Source organism: Harmonia axyridis, chromosome 1, assembly GCF_914767665.1.
Source record: "Harmonia axyridis chromosome 1, icHarAxyr1.1, whole genome shotgun sequence".
In the NCBI taxonomy this organism is placed as follows: Eukaryota; Metazoa; Arthropoda; class Insecta; order Coleoptera; family Coccinellidae; genus Harmonia; species Harmonia axyridis.
Window position 1 is genome coordinate 83,830,753 of NC_059501.1, and position 16,549 is coordinate 83,847,301.

Here is a 16,549-nt window from a genome sequence, read left to right on the forward strand (position 1 = left end):
TCTTCCTTTATTTTCATCTTTTGACTTCCCACAATCAATTGGCTTGCGGAAAGCTCACTTCCCACATGATTAGAGGAGAATTATACTAATTAATTCAAAACTAACAAACTGAAAAGACCGATATAATTCATAAAACTTCAAATTTATAAGTTACGATCTAACGCTAGATGAGAAGATCTATAGCTCATTTCCTTGAAAGATGGCTTAATGAATAGAGAATGTTAGAATGGATTTCTTTTCTGTTTGGGCTTGTTTGACTACACTGGGTGAAACATAATAAGGCTGCATTACGCGGGTTTGTTTCGTTGATATTTAAAATTCTGTTAAAAGGTGTCATGAATTTTGTTAAACTTATATAAAAATTTTGTTTTCTGAACTAACAAACGAAAATAACCATGCGATGGCAAAAACGTTTAGAGATGAGTTCCAAAATAGTTGAATGAGAATTTCGAGGTGATGATGTTATTGGCAGATTGAAAAAAATATGGTAAATTTTGATATTTAAGAATCCACCAGTTCGATACCATAGAAATGTTAATTTGAATACAAAAAGTCCAAGTTGAGTTCAATCTTCGTGCAGCATCATGAATAAAAATCAAGAATTTTATAAGCTAAATGAAATTTAATGAAGTCATAAATGACCTTGCTTTGAAAATAGGTACTCTAATTCTATTTTTTATATGATTAAACTTTGCATGCATATATTTTTAAAATTGAGAGACCAGGAAGTTCAGAATATATTGAACCAAATATCTATGATATTAGAAAACGTTGATCATCATCAAAGTATCTTAAATCTTAATTTCATTGTGACTACTTGGCTTGAGCTTGACTTGAAATCAGCTCAAGTTCAAATTCAAGTAATTGTTTTCCATTGTCAAGTCAAGTATTTATCCAGGAAGTACATCGAAAAACTACTACTTGACTTGTCAAGTAGTAGTTTTTCTATACTTCATGAATAAATACTTGACAATAAAAAACTATTACCTGAACTTGAACTTCATGAATGAATACTTGATTTGACAATGGCAAACTATTACTTGAACTTGAGTGGATGTCAAGTCAAGCTCAAGCTTGTAATCATGACTCTATACCGATCACTATTGACTGTAACGTTCTGGCCATCATCGTTTTTGAAAGAGTACGGACCAATGATTCCACCAGCCCATAAAGCGCACCAAACAGTCAGTTTTTCTGGATGTAACGGCTTTTCGACATACACTTGAGGATAAGCTTCACTCCAAATGCGGCAGTTTTGTTTGTTGACGTAGCCATCATTCAACCAGAAGTGCGCTTCATCGCTAATGGACGTAGTGCGCGATACGTATTCCGCACAGAACCATTATTTTCGAAATGAAATTGCACTATTTGCAAGCGTTGTTCAGGCGTGAGTCTTTTCATGATGAATTGCCAAACCAAACTGAGGATAAGTCACTTGACAGCTGTTTAATCGGTCGCTATCTTGAACAGTAATGCCAACTTGAAGTTATATACTTAAAAAAAAAAACACCCTATATAAGCACTGTGCCAACTGTGCGCAAGGCCCGTGACAACTGAGTGACCGTGTTACTGGGTGTAGGAAACAGGAACAACCCCCTAACCCAAAAAACAACCCTCATCAACAACTCTAACAAGCTCCTAACGTCTTACAGGTAACACAAAGACCTACCAGAGTGAGAACAACATCATCAACAACATTCATCATACAATCCATCCATCCATAACAATTTTTTCGCGCTAGGTACTCGAGTTCCACTGAACTTTAACGTATGTACGGATGACCAGGTAATTTCTAAAACCCTCTTTGGTCATTGCGTACTCCAGGCGACGTGAAGATCTCTTTTGGCGATTCATATAAGAACAAGATCGTGCCGTAAGAGGAACGAAACTGGTTCTTCTAAAAGATTTCAATCTGCCATTCAATTGCCAATCAAATGGCGGATGTAGGTCAGAGCTCATGAGAACTGTGTGCTACCCTTCTTGAGAACGATTGTTAATGAAGCCAGAAGAGTTGAACAATTGAGGGACAAGGGTTGATAAGTTTGGCGATATGGAAGTCTATGATTACCTGTTCGGTGGTTGTGTATGGGGTGAGGTTTTGGTTTGTTGTTTGGATTATTTTTCGTTGTGCAATGGAATAATTCAGAGGATAACGCACATTTTATTAGGAAAAGGGAACTCCTGTCAAATTGGCTGAATTTTTGATATGTTAACAGGCCAATTGAAAAGTTCCGGTCTACCATGGCAAAATTCGTCTTTATTATTCAACATAGTTGCTTTCGAGGGCGATACAGCGATTATAGCGATCTTCCAACTTTTCGATACCATTTTTGTAGTACGATTTGTCTTCCGCTTCAAAATGGGTCTCAGTTTCGACGAATACTTCTTCATTGGCGGTAAATTTCTTTCCAGCGAGCATTCTTTCGAGGTCTGAGAACAGGAAAACTTCGCTGGGAGCCAGATCTGGGGAATACGGTGGATGCCGAAGCAATTCCAAGCCCAATTCATGCAATTTTGCCATTGTTTTCATTTATTTGTGACACGGCGTATTGTCTTGATGAAACAGCATCTTTTTTCTGCAAATTGGATCTTTTTTTAACGATTTCATTCTTTAAACGATCCAATAACGCTATATAGTAATCGCTGTTGATGGTCTGGCCTTATGGAAGTAATCAATGAATATTATACCTTGAGCATCGAAGAATACTGATTCTCCTTGCCAGCTGACTGTTGTATTTTACCTCGCCTTGGATTCGGTTCATCGTGTGCTATCCACTCAGCTGACTGTCGATTGGACTCCGGAGTGAAATGATGGAGCCATGTTTAATCCATTGTCACATATCGACGTAAAAATTCAGGTTTATTGCACTCAAACAGCTTCAAACACTGCTCAGAATCATTAACACGTTGTTGCTTTTGATCGATTTTGAACTCGCGCGGCACCCATTTTGCACATAGCTTTCTCATGTATAAATATTCGTGATTGATATGATGTTCACGTTCAGATGATATCTTCACAATGTCTGCTATCTCGACCAACTTTAATTTACGGTCATTCAAAATTATTTTGTGAACTTTTTTATGACAGCCTCTTTTAGGCGTCGACTGCGTTCATTGTTTTCGGTGCTCATTTAACCACTTTCAAACTTAGCATATCAATCAATGATGGTTAATTTTTTTGGTGCAGACTCCGGAAATTCTTCATCAAGCCAAGATTTTGCTTCAACTGTATTTTTTTCCTTCGAAAAGCAATATTTATAAGCACATAAAATTCTTTTTTTCTCCATCTTTTTTCAAATAACAAAAGTAGCTACACTCACAACGCAATAACTCACAAACTAATTGTCGGACTGCTGTCAAATCTTGACACGTATCGTTTGTAGTTTGGTACTAACTAAAATCATATGGATTTAATACTAGCACCACCACATATGCATCAGACCGGGAACTTTACAATTGGCCTAATAGGCTAGTTTTGACGCTGGAGGTTCCTAGAAATTCTCATTTGTTCTCCAGTGTTAAACAATACAAAAAATATCTAGAAAATTATCACTGTTCTGAGTAATCAAGATATGGGCAGTCATTAATATGAGTTACTATTAAAGGCATTGTTCTTTGGTGTTGATACATTTGGTCAATTGTATACAGTGTGTTCCAGGTACTAAGAATTCTTAAACTTTAATTATTCGAAAATGGTCAGCAATCGCCTTAAAGATTTTCAATAAAAAATTCCAAGCTACTTGGCTCGATGAATTCTTAACTGCAGTGTCTCCAAAACAGTACCGCTCTACCTCTAGCCATAAATGAAAAACTCATGGAAACCAACGAATTTAGCACATCCTGTGAATTTCACAACTAATACGTGTAAATCAGAATAATCTCATTCAAAACTAATAAAATAAACAACAACGAATACCAACCCAAGCGATATTAGACGATAGTATTTTCATTAAGCCAACCGACAATAGAAAACACCGTCTTCGTGAAGTTCAACTTAATTAAGACGGAATACCTATTGTTCCGACGATTCCACAAACAATCACGAGCATTTACTGCTCCCAATACCGTCTTGCTCTGTCATTTCACCGAATCGTTTATCACGAAAAACCGAAAAGCGTAGAGAACCGTTTCTAGAGATCGCTGAACGTTCGAAAAAGGTTCCGGCTATAAAAACAACCATTCACCGAATACCTAACTGCTATCGGAATGAAAAATGATGGAATAATAACCCGACGAGTATTTGTTCAATTGATAATAAAGAATGGGAACGATCCCAGGAGCCTGAGGAAGTATAAACACTGCATGGCCGAAAGGAAATCCTTTGGCGTGTTCAGGATTCTTTGAGTTATCTTCAGAGGAAACGATTTATAAGTCTTTGGATTTAAAGATCGGTAGCAGACAGTGGATTTGAATGTTAAGTGAAATATAATGATAGAAAAATGAGGAAAGCGCTGTAGTGAAGTCAGGAGCTTTTGAGCGCTCGTTCATTCATTTAATATCATTTAACAGTTTTTCATAGTTTTAAAAACGAAAAATGTTTGGTTGCTTTCTTCATCCTTATTTCCTTCAGTATTATGAATCAATGAGGGGTATAACTTGAAAACTACTGGTACTATAGGGTGGTTTTGTTGAGGTATAAAACTTTAAGTTGGCATTACTGCTCAAGATGTCGACCGATTTAACAGCTGTCAAGTGATTTACTTTCAGTTTGGTTTGGCAATTCATCATGAATAGACTCACTCCTGAACAACACTTGCAAATAGTGCAATTTTATTTCGAAAGTAATGGTTCTGTGCGGAATACGTATCGCGCACTACGTCCATTAGCGATGAAGCGCACTTCTGATTGAATGTCTACGTCAACAAACAAAACTGCCGCATTTGGAGTGAAGCTAATCCTCAAGTGTAAGTCGAAACACCGTTACATCCAGAAAAACTGACTGTTTGGTGCGCTTTATGAGCTGGTGGAATCATTGGTCCGTACTTTTTCAAAAACGATGATGTCCAGAACGTTACAGTCAATGGTGATCGGTATAGAGCCATGATTACTAACGTTTTCATTCCTGAATTGAACAACCTTGATGTCCAGGAGCTGTGGTTCTAACAAGACGGCGCAATATGTCACACAGCTCGTGCCACAATCGATTTTTTGAAAGACACATTTGGTGACCGCCTAATTTCACGTTTTGGACCTGTGAATTGGCCTCAAAGATCTTGTGATTTAACACCGCTAGACTACTTTCTGAGGGGCTATGTAAAGTCATTGGTCTATGCGGATAAGCCACAAACCCTTGACCATTTGGAAGACAACATTCGCCATGTTATTGCCGATATACGGCCACAAATATTGGAAAAAGTCTTCGAAAATTGGACGTCCAGATTGGACTACATCCGAGCCAGCCGTGGCGGTCATATGCCAGAAATCATATTTAAAATGTAATGCCACAAGATTATCTTGGGGATAAATAAATTCATGTTCGAATAATCCATCGTTGTTTTATTGCAATTTAAAGTTTTATAGCTCTAAAAAAAATAACCTTTATATCGCAAAATATTCGCGAATTCGAATGAAAACGCTTGTATCAATTCTTAAATAATCCAAACCAAGCTTTCTCATTCTTCATACAAACTCGGAAGCAAAAAACGAAGAGATAAAAACTAAGAGCGTCAATACAAAGTCCCGAACATAGAATCTCAATTAGCATACGACCACAAAATAACTTTTACTCCTTATAAAGACGGAACAAACAAACAATTCGACTGATATCGATGATAATTGACGACAAGCCTCTCTTACTACTGTTTATTCAGCACTCGTGGCTCCAGAGTCCTTTTAATTGCGCAAAGATGCTCATTAATTTATCGAGTGAGTACTAGAACGGTCGAAATCTCCTGCATCGTATTTATTTTTTAATTGAAAACGATTGGAGTAACTCTGGCCACGGTGCAACCGTTAGGATGATGACAGTAATGTGCAACATTGTAGGATGCACGGCTTGAGTCTTGGATGAGGGGCAATTTAAATGGCTTTTTTTTTTATTCATTACTGGAGGATACTCGAGTCGAGTTGGGTTATCTACCTGTTGGCTTTATTATGAGTTGTCCGATCTGAAGGAATTATTGTTAAATGTTTTTATTGTGTTGTTTTGTATATGAGTGTGTTGGTCAAGGGAAGGTGTGATGAAGGGTTCGTAGAGCCGTTAATGTTTGAATACAGGGTGTTCCTAAATTGAAGGTGACAGATTCCTCGGATCATTTTAAGAAAAAAAGTCTTATAACAATGGGCCCGCAAACGCTTTGTTTTCAAGATACAGGCTGTTTAATTTTTTTTCTCACCTTCCCTCCATATTCAACTCGAATCTGGCATAGATATGCTAATTTGAGAACTTCATCATGTGATATGCTAATTTTGAATGCAAATCTGCAGGGTGATGTTTTTTTCTGAAACAGTGTCCGCTTCTTTCCACTAACTTTTTTTTGGTGTAGTTTGGTAGTTTACCAAAATTTAAAAAAAAATTTTGGTCCAGTACTATACTCTTTGATTTCTTGTAGTTTTGTCGTACAATTCTCTTGACTTTCTCATGAAAATTGATCCTCAGACACCGACACCAGTTTTCCCATTCCAAAATGTCCAATTTGGCTCACCCTGTACATAACTTTTATTTAAGAACACCCTGTATTCAATACGGAATCTGGAACGAATAACTGTGTGTACTAGATTAGAGATTTGAATTCATTTGAATTTGATTTGTTTTGACTGGTTGGATTATCCTATTCGGTAGATGAATATTAATATTTGCAAATTTTACACATTCATTCGATATTTTTTCTATTTCAGCGAATATTTCAAATAAACCATGAAAAATAATGCTAATTTCACATTACGGTTTATCCTTTCCTTTTATTTTGTGGAATATCTTAGAATCAAAAATTCGAGAGATGACTCAGGAGCTGTCAAGAGCTCATTCATCAAAGAACTGTAAACCTCAATATAACGGGTTTAACAATAGGAAATTGTTGGATTGTTTCACAAAAATCAGTGCTCATTTGTGAACATTGAGATAAATTTAATCGATGCATTATTCATGGTATCAAATAAAAATTTGAAAGTAAATTTTCCGAGGAATTTTCTTCACACGATACAAGATTACTAATACCAAGTAATGAGCCGTGCTTGATACCACTCTCAAATTTGCCTACAATACGTTGAATAATATGGTGAGTCGATCAAGTGAATAAAATCGTCCATGAATTCTTCTTAAATTTCTCCCAGTATTCAGAAATGATTCCTGATTTTGTAAAATAATTTAACAATTTCTAAACTTTGCGAGGCATGTATCTTTCCATGATTAAATTAGGTAATCTACTGAACACAAATGACATAAGAAATGTCAAAAAATAATACAGTTTTGCCATTATAACAGTTTCAAATTGTATCATTCCTATTGAAAACCCATTTATATGAGATGTGATGTACCAAGACGTTCTTGTTGCCGGTTAGTTTATACAGTTTAGTTTATATTCAGCATGAACATTCGAGTGATTATTTCACATATACAGATTGAATCTCAACTATTAGTATGTGTTGTTACGGAAATATTGGACGATTTTTCTATGGTTCTGGTGACGAAATCAACATGAAGTTTTGCATCTAGCTTCAAACTGCAATATTTAAATTTATATAGGCTCTGAATTTCAATTCGATCGATCTGTTACTGAAATATTGGATATTTTTTTATACTCTCCGTCAATTTTCTATGGTACAGACAACGTTATAAAAACAAAATTTTGCACCGAGTTTGAAATTGTTATTTTTTATATAGGTACCATAAAATCTCATTATGATAGAATCTGTTGTTAATGAAATATTGGCTGCTTCTTTTCCAATATTTTACGTGAATTTTCTATGGTCCTATCATTGAATCAGCTTGAAATTTTGCATGAAATTTAAAATTGCTAGTTCATATCAAAACCCAAAATCTAAATTCTGTAGATTTTCAAGTCACAGATAGATTTAAGTATTATTTATTTGATGTATTTTTTTAATATACATACTTATGTACTATGCTTTCAGTTATATGTGCGTTCAATATCAAATTTAGCACGAAGCACATCAAAATGCAAATTTGGTGCATATGGAGATAATAGCAAAATAATATTCGAAAATCAATACTTTTGGAACTTGTTTTAGGACTTTCCTATGGAAAATATTGTAGGCATTTCTTATACAGAAGTATCCTAAAATAGACAGAACTTAATGATGTAGTATGTCAAAAATCGAAATAGGTATTTATATCTGATTCATATTCAAATATGTATCGAGTGTTTGAAATTATAAACCAAAAGAGGCGAAAAAAGTGTTTATCAATTACAATTTTCAATCGGTATTTTCAAAAAAATTTCAACTCCAAAACAATAGGACAATGCAATTTCTTAAAAATGTTTTTGGACGAATATGATTGCTCGATATTCAACTTTTAAAATATAAAATTGAAAGATTGATCCTCCAAGCTCTCTTTAAAACTTGAAGGAGCAATATTTCAAAAATAAACTGCGCTAAATTTTTAAGAATTCCTCTTACAGTTGTATTAAATTCAATAAGTAAAAAAAAAGGTTATATATTTTATTTTTCATTGAATACCAAGTTCCATATAAATATTCAGTTTCTGAAATAATCAACCCTCTTCATTCTGAATTCAAATAAAATTTTCAACAATTCATAACTCCAGAATAAAAGTAATAGTGTTAAGACTTTGCGGTAAAAATTATCGCATTACATATCCTATTAACAAACCAATTTTTCAATTGCATGTCGTTAAGTATTCGAGGAATAATTTTTTTCGAAATCTATATATAAATTGGTTTTGATCCTTCTAAATGAATTGACTGAATTCTCAGACAATCATAAAAATCAGTGCAATCCAACAACCAACATTTGAACCACATTCAATGCAAATAACTCAACAAGAAAATATAAACACCACCAAAATTTCAAAAAACTCGCAAAAAAAAATCACCTACCTCTATCTCACCAAATCCTCATATCCCAACTTAAAAAAAACACCTCAAGAAACCACCTCAATCAGCACACAAAACCCTCCAAATCGCGCGCTACATACTCCGCGATTTGCCAAAATAACATCCGCACTTCAAAACGCGCTCTACCCCGTACGCACTGGCGAGCTTGACACCGGGACGACGCTTCGAGCTGGCGACCGGCTTCGATCTGAGGCCCGGACACGGTTCGCCGCGATTAGCAGAGCTCCGACGGTCGCGGTAAACGCGGTTGGTCACGGGACGGGGTGAGAGAGAGAACCGAGCGGAGCTTCAAAGGGGTGATTTCGGTGTTGGTGCTTTGGCGGTGGTTCTCAAAGAGAATGGGGGGGGGGGGGGTTATGGTGTATTTTTTGTACCTGGTAGCGCTCGGGTAGGGTTTCGTAGTAAAGTTGAATAGGTGTATATGGTCGGCAAACTTTTTTTTTAGATGCGTACTAATTTGGAGCAAGACGCATGCTTATTTGAATACTGAAGTCAAGGGCGTAGAAATAAGGGATATTGGGGGTAATTACTCTCCTAAGACTTTCGAAATATAAAATTTCAGAATTGTCCCCAAGATTATGAACAAAAATTGATATGTACAAGGTGTCCCAAATTCGATGCTCACTGAAAAAATCTCGAGAACTATTAGAGAAATCTGTAAGAAGAGAATGTAAACACTCTACTGTTGATTGATTACTATAAAAAGTATAGAACCAAGATTGACAGTTTAGAAATCAGCCTGAAACAGATGTGGGATACGATCATAAGAAAAATTCAGCTGGACCACAAAATAATTATGAATTTTATTTGCGCATGACTCAGAATATTAATCCGCATGAAAATCTAGATACAATTTTGACAGTCCAGAACTGCGAACGAAGTCTTGGTTTTGTTTATACTGTGAAGAAAAATAAGTCAGATACAGGTTGTCCCCAACTCGAGGCTCACTAAAAACATCTCGAGAACCGTAAGACTTTGAGAAAAAATATTTAAGAACCTCCGATATATTTTTTCTGAATAATAAGATATCAAAAAGCAGATCAAAGGTATTTTGGTTCGTTTTCGAACTAAATGACTGTTTCAAATATTTCGCTTCATATTTTCAAAAATTCTAAGATGTATTTTTCAGTAATTTTTAGGTTCATATAACACTCACAACAGATCCTCGAAATTAATTTCCGCTTCAGATATATAGAGTGAAAATAGTGTTTCTTAAATGGGACACCCTATATTTCTCAACGCAGTTTTTTAGCCGCAGATTTCTCAAAAAGCATTCAGTTATCGGTTTTTCGAAAATGCCATCCGTATCAAAGATATTGAGTTATTCGACTTTTACTTTTTATGGGACACCTTACCTATGTATGAACAATTTTTCATTGATTTCGACTTTTAATTCATATTGGGTTCTTGTAATCAAGTCATAGGGTATCCCATTTAATTAGAAATTAATTATCCTTTTAGAGATATAGAGGAGAATTGTTTTTTATTGGGACACACTATATATAACTTGATTACATTTTATACAATGGATAAAAACTGAATTAAATCTTAAAATAAGTGAAAGATATATAGAGAAAATAAATAGAGGGTATTCCATCAAAAAATGAAGTCGAAAAACTGAATAACTACTCGAGAAATAAGCAAGATATCTATGATCTTCTTCCTGATATCTTATCATTTCGAAAAAAGAGATCAGGGGTCCATGAATATTTTTTCTCTAAGTCTTATAGTTCTCGGGATGTTTTGAGTGAGCGTCGAATTTGGGACACCCTGTACCTGAATTATGTTTTCGTTTACCCCCAAGAAAAATACACTACCTACGCCCTTGACTGGCGTTCAAGTATAAAGTAGCTGTATTTTTTTCCATCGTATTCCATATCTGTTTCAAGCTGATTCAACTTTTGACCTATACTTTTTATAGTAATTGGCAGAGTGTTTGCATTAAGTCGCTTACAGTTTTCCAATAAATTTATGTTCAGAAGAATCTACAATAAAAAGAGAAAAATCAAAATGTTCAAAATATACCGAATTCATGTTCTTGTATAAACTTACCAAAATTCAATTATTTCTCTTTTACCTATGAAAACTTCTCTAAATTAACATCTAGAACAGTAGAAACATTTTTAAATCAGATGTTCTGAATCTTTTCAAAACCTTTTTTTATAAATTCATTTGGGAAAGATTGTAGTTTCCAGCTTCAAATGAATTCGCACAACTGAATACTTCAATTGGAAACCTCCTACCCAAACCACACATTCTTACTTTCCATCCCTCAAAATTCCCTTTTCTCAATGGAGACTTCAACAGTGGGTCAAGCGACAAACTCATTCAACCGTCTTTCTTTTCCAAGTAGTGAAGGGCGATACTTTAAAAAGTAAATAATCAATTATTTCCTTGTTTTTTTGCCTTCTCGATTCAAGGATCGTATTCTCGAGTTAAGAATATTACAACTAATTTTCAAATCAAACTCATGTAAATATCTTTTAAAACTGAACATCGGAAGGATGGATTTCTGATTCAACTTTTGGATAGTTACTATACATATTCCAAGACAAAAATTACAGAAATTTGAGGAGAGTTAAATTATTATTTCTTGACTTGTCAGAAGGATTTATTATGATAATACAAAAGTTAATAATGGAATACTTGCTGATGTCGAACTAGATTTGTTAAATACTAGTCTCCAAAATATAAAGGATGTGCTGTAGATTTATGTTTTCGATGTTTTTTATTTTTGTTTCTTTCTCTCAATTTTTTTGTAGTCATAACTTAACATGCAAATACTGTCTAGATGGTGTTCGTGAAGTATTCAATAAATAATAAATAAATTATCAAACACGTGTATCTTTCCATTATCAAATGAAATATCCTACTAAACAGAAATGGCATTAGAAATGTCAAAAAATAATGCACAATATTGCCATTAAAACCATTTTTCCTACAACTGCTATGGAAAGTAGCGTATTCTTCACAGCTTACTTTATTCCAAAACTATGTATTGCTCATACTGTGGGAAATATTATTTCACACTGCACTTTGCCCACACCTCGCTTGGTAGACTAATGAAATTGGGCTTTTGAGTCGTTTATATGGAAACGCAATAAATTAGCACATACTGTCAACGAAGGCCATTTTGATTGGAATCAAGTCCATTACTTGAACTATTGAAATTTGTGCAGAGGAAAAGTATAGTTTGCAACATGGGAGAAAGTCCTTTTCTCGCTCCTTTCAGGCTCGTGCCACAAACTTCCACACTCGCGAGAAAAGTTGGACTTTCCCCACTTGTTGCACAATATATTATTAAGATTAACAATGAGTACAATATTTAGTACAATTTCCAAACGAGTAATATCATCGTATGATATCAACCATCTATCTGGTTATCTAATGTATCAGCAATATAAATTGCCATCAACATAAACCATTGTCAGACATTGTCAGATTTATATTGCTGATACATTAGATAACCAGATAGATGGTTGATATCATACGATGATATTACTCGTTTGGAAATTGTACTAAATATTGTACTCATTGTTAATTTTATCACTTATTTCCAAAATGTTTATTTATTATTAATATTATTAAGACTTAACATTAGACGGATGGATTTTTCATTCAACTTTTGGATAGATACTACATATTCCAGAACATAAATTAAAGAATTTTAAGAGGAGTTAAATATATTGACCTTGGATATTGGACTTCTTATAAAGCAATTGTAAATGTATAATGAAGTTATTTGGTCCTGTTTAAATCGGAAATTTCTACCAAACCAATATTTCCAATATCGTCCAAATCCAACCCTGTACAACGTCCCACGTCCCTCAACGTCGTCGTAATTCAAATAATCTCTATAATTCTTCATTTCGAATATCTTGCCGACGACAATAGAGCAACCCCCACCCTAATTATATGCTGGAGCGCAACGGCTTTGTGCTCTAGATGTCCTCCGCCATTGTTGCAAAATGTTAATTAATGAGCGTAAAATAACCAGTCTTGGTCTGAGACCACTTCAACGTTTGGGGTAGGAATATGCGGAAATATGTCTGACTAATGATTATGGCCGGGAGTTTGTTTGTCCACCCTATATATATATGGATGCGTTTTGTTTCTGTTGTTTGGGAGGGCGTGTTAGAATTTGGTGATGTTCAGCTTGTGAAAAAGTTTACAGCATTTTTGCGCATATAATTACAGCTGTTTTGATGTCGAGGTTTTTTGAGCTGATTCTATATCAATTCGATGTCCTGAATTCAAATCACGTATTCATTTTTAACTAGGAGCTCAAATTTTTAAAATAAACAATTTTAGCGAAATATAAGTTACATTATTTTAACTCAAATCCGTAAGTGTATTAAACAAACGTAGATACAAAATTTTTATTTCAGTTATACAAAATACAATATTATGTCGTACTTACAACCAAAAAAAACATTGAAGAAATCAAATAGTCACTCAACACTTCGAAAGCTTCTTTTCCGCGACATTCTTGAATGTTTTAAACAGTTCCCTTTCAAACTCCAGGCAATCTGCCATCATGTGCATGTCCCATCTTCCTTGGTAGCGGTCCTCCATAACTTTAACATCTTGGTGAAATCTTTCAACTTGTTCCTCACTCATGTCTCCTAAATTTTCTGGAAAACGGCCTAAGTGGCTGTGAAAATGATGTTTTCTAATACTCAAACTGCACCCTAAGGATTTGAAACTATTAAGCATCTTGTTAACCATTTCAACATAGTTTTGTGCTTTATGTTTGCTTAGAACATTTTCTACAACTGCAACATACAATGTCTAAGCTATATTTCACAGATTTTCTTCGATTAAGGCAAAAATGCCAGCCAGGCGCCTGAAAATGTGAATAGTGTTTATGGGCCTGATAACAGGCAATCATGCGCAATTTGGGTTTCGCCAATTCCGTTCTGGTAATTTCGATGTCAAAGATGTACCATGCAGGCCAATTGTCGAAAATGTCTATTAAATCATGGAACTGTCAAGTCCGACCGTTATATCAGCACTGTTTCGATTACCCAATAGCTAAAGGTTACACAAAAACTGTTTGGAACTATTTTCACAGTTTGTCTCAAGAAGATGCTCGATGTAGGGATCCCCACGAGTGAATGTCTCATGGACCGAATATCCATCTGCGAATCGCTGCTTAATCGAAACAGAATCGACCTATTTATGAAGCGGTTGGTGGCTGGTGATGAAAAATGGATCACTTACGACAACGTCAAGCGAAAACGGTCATGGTCGAAACGCGCTGAGCCGGCGGAAACGGTGGCCAAGCTAAGATTGACGACCAGGAAGGTTTTGCTGTGTGTTTGGTAGAATTGGCAGGAAATTATCTTCTTTGAGCTGTTCCCCTACGACATAACTGTTAACTTGGAACTGTACTGTCAACAATAGACCGTCTGAAGGAAGCAATTGCCCAGAAGCGGCCAGCTTCGACCAATAGGAAAGGAATTGTGTTCCATCAAGACAAAGGCAAGCTACATACATCGATAGTGGCTCGCCAGAAGCTCCGGGAGCTTGGTTAAAAGTTTCTTATGCATCCAGCTTATAGTCTGGACCTGGCACCAAGTGAATTACATTAACATATGATCTTGTTCATGGCGAACAATTTTGCTGGTGAAAAATCTGAAACTGAATGAATGAAAGAATTTTATGAATTGGACAAGTACTCACCAAATGGTTAATGATTTCTTCTAGACCACACTCACATAGCGGGCTTTCAATAGAATGCCATTTGAAGAGCATACTATTTACAAAAGTCCAAAATCCGAGAATTAAACATATCTCTCAAAAATGAGCGCATAAAAAATGAAGGAAATACAATAAAATTGATCAATATCGTCCAATCAGTTCATTTATTTATAATAAGAGTAGGCGTATGGAGAATAGGCATAGGGATAATATGAAGGCTGATTTACAATAACATGTGTACCATAACTATAACATCCTAGTAACATTCTAGCAAACCATCCACAATAGCAGCCACAGGAGAGTGCATCCAATACCAGTTGGCACAAAAACAGGATGGTTAATATCTGAAAAGTGAAAAAAATGTTATAAGAAATAGAAGAAATAAGTTCCCGAAATTCAGTTTTACATTGACATATATTTTTATATAAATATATTCATTTATTTGATTAAACTAATCATTTCTTTAATAACAAAAATTATTAGGTATTCATTATATAAACTAAAAGAAGAAAAACTATGATTTATTATTTCCTCATAGAATATTTTGAATCTTCAAAATATAAAGCCAAAACAAACATAACAAACAACAAAATATTTAAATAAATGTATTAATTATCTTTCAATATTTTTTCCTTGATTCTTTGCATTAAAAATTCATGAGAATCCTGAGAAGAACCGCCTATTTTTTTAGTTCAACTATTGAATCCTGCACAATGCTAAACAAAAACTGTAAAATTCTAAATTAAATCATTAAATGGACAGAGCCTTTTTTCCCATTCACAATGCCTGTTTATAGGAATTGGAGGCATTTTAGTAGTAGTCCCATCGCGGATGTTTTTACAATCTATGAAATGATAGAATGATTGAAATTCTGCACTGAAAATAACAACAAATAACTTCAAGAAGTCAAACGAAAAAAAATAATATCTCTCAATCATTTGATCAGCTTGTATGACTTGAATTTTTCTTTGGTATAGAAGGAAATGAATATTCAGTAAAAAATGTAGAATTTTGGAATTTGAAATATTCCAACAATAATCCAAGTTATAGGCTAAAATCAGAAAATATATTCTCCAGATAAAAATGTATTGTTTTTGAATTGGCTCATATATAAAATGAATACATTTTAATAAGAATTACTCCAACAAATATTCTCGAGGTAAATAATTTTTTTTTAAACTAGAAAATTTTTTATTGGATCATTTGCAGTTAACATAATCCTCAAAATTCTTCTTCAAGGAACATTGCTTAACTATTATTCAAATAATCATAGTCTTTTTCATGATATATTATCATTGTTAAAAATCTTGTACTTACTATCTTCATCTTTACAGTTAGCTTTCCAAGTGAACAACTCGACAATACTGAAAACTATTCTGATCAAAGAAGTGAGTTCTTGGAAATTTTATTCGGTTTTCTGGATTGTTAATTGCATTGCACCTAAAGAGTCATAAAATTAAAATGGGAAAAAAGTACGAAAGATTATCGCAGAAGTAATTTCTTGGATTATTGGCTTTTTACCACTCAATCAAGAATTCAATCTAAAGATAATAGAAAGACTTTGGTTTGCATTCCAATAATGAGCAAAACAACGCACTTAAATGGAGTTAATACCGGTGACAATTCTGTAATCTCGATCTTTTGGTAAAATTAGATTCTGGTAATACTCAATACGACACTCAATCATCGAAGAAAAATGTGGGAAAAGAATTAAGCGAAGTCAGAAACTTTTGCGCTCTTGTTCGTATATGGCCATTCACATTTAAAATGTACCCGAAAAACGTTTATTGTTTGAATCTACATAATTA

The 16,549-nt window shown here is 34.4% G+C and overlaps 1 protein-coding gene across 1 annotated transcript in view; it reads right to left on the reverse strand.

Annotated features, from left to right (window-relative positions):
* The window catches only part of LOC123688615 (protein Wnt-5b-like), a 77,137-nt gene extending 67,872 nt beyond the window's left edge, over positions 1-9,265 (reverse strand). Inside the window, exon 1 of the mRNA XM_045627214.1 lies at positions 9,021-9,265. The gene's annotated coding sequence lies outside the window, so the exon portion shown is untranslated. The remainder of the gene's footprint in view (positions 1-9,020) is intronic.
* Positions 9,266-16,549: the final 7,284 nt, after the last annotated feature.